The sequence below is a fragment of the Sebastes fasciatus genome, chromosome 3 (assembly GCF_043250625.1).
Source record: "Sebastes fasciatus isolate fSebFas1 chromosome 3, fSebFas1.pri, whole genome shotgun sequence".
NCBI lineage: Eukaryota > Metazoa > Chordata > Actinopteri > Perciformes > Sebastidae > Sebastes > Sebastes fasciatus.
The window spans coordinates 28,876,005-28,879,629 of record NC_133797.1 but is presented as its reverse complement, the minus strand read 5'-3'; positions in this window follow the sequence as shown (position 1 = coordinate 28,879,629).

The window sequence follows — 3,625 nt, the reverse complement described above, 5'->3', positions numbered from 1 at the left end:
TTGTGATGAGTCAGGGCATAGCTGAGGAAATGAGATGCCGAGGGCAGTGAATGTATCGAAAGAGATGAACAGTGTGTGTGTGTGTGTGTGTGTGTGTTTGGAGGGCCGACGTGCAAACAAATGGATCACTGTTAGAGAAGAAACATCCATTTGTCTTTAACTGCACGCATCACGGCTCTGCTTTCCAACCCCCATCCCCTCCAAAATTATGCAAATGTGCATTCCCTTCAGTTAATTTGTGTGTGCATGTTTGTGTTTACCATGTAAACAGACTTACCTCTTTGTGTGACAGTCAAGTCCCTGTGTCAGCAAAGAGCAAACTACTTAATCCGTTATCTCCGCCTCTTTCCTGCCTGATAAGCATCTGTCCTCTCTTGACGGTTTGCTGGCGGGGGAGTTGACCCAAGCCCCTCTCCCAACCTTCTCCTGCAGGCCAACTGTAACAGCACAACATCTGCAAACAACACATGAAAAAATTAATGGATGAATCAAGATAATTTATAACACAATCTTCACAATCATCAGCTGGTATTGTTTGAACAATTAATGGCATTTTTGTCAGCATAGAAAATACAACACACACACACACACACACACACAGTTGTACACACAGAGGACCGGTGCAGATGGTGTAATAATGTGGCTCAGCACAACAGTGTGCTGTGGATAGCTAATTATCTTGCTGATTATATTATAAGATATATTACAAAGCATTTTCGCCAATATGGTTTTAGTAGCACAGAGTGCTGAATTCCAGTATCGTCAGGAACTTTATCTTCCAGCCCTCCGTCATCAATCTTTTACAAGCACACACACGCACACAATGTGAGTGGGTGAAACAGACAGACAGACAGACAGACAGACAGACAGATAGATAGATAGATAGATAGATAGATAGATAGATAGATAGATAGATAGATAGATAGATAGATAGATTCACATGAATGCATTTACTTATTTCATACACTTTACCAGGTTGTGAAAAATCCCTTTGAGTGGTTGGACCATTTGAGCACTTACTTGGACCAAAATCCATTTATTAACACCACATACAACTGCAGACTTGATGGATTCAAAACCCTACATTAAAGCTGCAGTGGGTGGAAATGGAGCAAATATGAGTAAAACAAGTTATTTTTTATGCACAGTAGTGCACGAGACAGGTAATCTGAAAAACATCATGTGCTTCCGTGTCCTTCTGTGTCCAGTCAGCGCTGATCTGGAGTCTGCCGTCCAGCTGCCGTCTCTGAGCAGCTGTCAATCACTCATGAACTCCAATCAAACGGTCAAACTAGGCAGCGCTGATCAAATATGAATCAATATTCAGTTACTGTAATGCCTATTTCTCTCATCAAATGTTTTCAGAAAAATCTTGTAGTGTACTGTTTAGCTGTAAAATTAGAAAGTTTGTGACCCGGCAGCCATGATGAGATAAATTGAGGGCAGGTGAGGAAAAACCGAATTTCCGACCCTGAACCTAATACGACTACAATACAACTCACTAATAATTTGAATTTTCAGATAAGTGTGATTCCACACAACCTGTTGTTTATAGGTACTTTTTAGTTTCTTTTTGTGAGGTCTGTACTGGTCGTGAAACAAGACTCCATATTTTGACTGCCCGCATGCCTTCAAGCAACCCTGTCTCCCACTTGCATGTATCATGCTGTAACCCAGCAACCTGGCCACAACTACAGTATATATAGTGGAGGAGTTTTTTAGAGCAATTAATTGGAGACTGAAAAGTGGACCGGAGACCAGGAATGACTTATTAAACTGGAGGTTTATTTATGTCTTGAATTCAAGGAGAATCAAGTCAGCAAATACAAGTCAACAAGTGTGCAGCTAACCCGATTCTAAGGAATAATATCCTTAACAATAATACACACTTTGGGAATCATCAAGACTCATAAAATAATTTTTCCGTCAAGACACTTAACCCCAAATTGAATGTATAAATGCAAGTCCATTCCATAACATATAACCCTACATCTGGGCCAAATTTGTTGCTTTTATAGCAAAATGCACAGTTATGAATATTTCATCTTAGCTGCTCCACTATCAAACTTTTCCTCTTCCAATATCTTCCTATAATCTAAATATTCATTCATTTAATCCAACAACTGTGAGAGAAAAGGTTGCCAGTTGTTGGCCTCCTTTTTTCATTCCATACCAGCCTATGGCCGGGGCCCTAAGGTGGGCCTCAGAGCACATCCTAGTGGGCCGCGAAGGTGCTGCCAAATGGCTAGATTAACCTCTTCAAAATCCAACGGCCGCTATTCTGTTTTTCAGAGGTTGTAGCAGGCGGAGGATACTGGAATGATATGAAACTAAAAAACCTAATGAATCCATTGGTCCTAACCATGCCATGCTAGCTTTCCGGGAAGAAGACTAAATAACACTTCAAAGTTACGCTAAATTTTGGCGAGGATAAACTGGCATGACCATTTTCAAAGGGGTCTCTTGACCTCTGACCTCAAGATATGTGAATGAAAGTATGATGACATACTGTATATGTCTTTTGTGTCATGCAGTGACACAAAATGGAGCTTTTTTTAAAAATGAAAAGTGATGTCGGAGACAACCCTGCACCAGTAAGAGCTCCAAATTTGTGGTGAGGAAATACGAACCTGAATAGTTTGGATTCATAATGGTAGGCAGTGATCGTTGAGGGTAAGCTGAATATGTATGTGGGTCATTACACCTGACAGTGGCATAACACATTTTTTTAACAATCGGAAGTGGGCCTCAGGTTACAAAAGGTTGAGAACCCCTGGCCTACATCATCCCAAACTGTTGACAGTATCAACACAGAGAGTCACCAGGGGCCAAACTGGCAACCCCCCCCCACCCCAAATTTCTATATCACTTCATAACATATAACCCTACATCTGTGCCAAATTTGTTGCTTTTATAGCAAAATGCACAGTTATGAATATTTCATCTTAGCTGCTCCACTATCAAGCTTTTCCTCTTCCAATATCTAATCTAGATATTCACTAATTTAATCCAACAACTATGATGAAGAGGAAGGTTGCCAGTTGTTGGCCTCCTTTTTCATTCCAGCTCACCCAATTCTAAGAAATAATTCCTTAACAATAAAAAACAGACTTTGGAAATCATCAAGACTCATAAAATCAGTTTTCTGCAACATTTGGGAATTTTAAGCGCCTATTTGGTGGCCATTTTGAAAAATGGCTGCCACGGCCCCCAGGTGCCAAACTGGCAACCCCCGATATCTATATCTTTTCATAACATATAAACCTACATCTGTGCCAAATTTGTTGCTTTTTATAGCAAAATGCACAGTTATGAATATTTCATTTAAGATGCTCCACTATCAAGCTTTTCCTCTTCCAATATCTTAAATATTCATTAACTTAATCCAACAACTAGGATGTCTGCCAGAGAAAAGGTTGCCAGTTGTTTGCCTCCTTTTTCATTCCAGACTATAGTTTATGGCCCCACATCCTACATCATCCAAACTGCTGACAGTATCAACACAGAGAGTCACCTGTACCAGAGGCCGATACTGGCCACTCACTCCACCCTTATTGTGCTTTGCTCGACCAACCACAGTGTTTGTTCCCCTCCGCCTCTCCCTTCCTCTCTCTCCATCTCATAA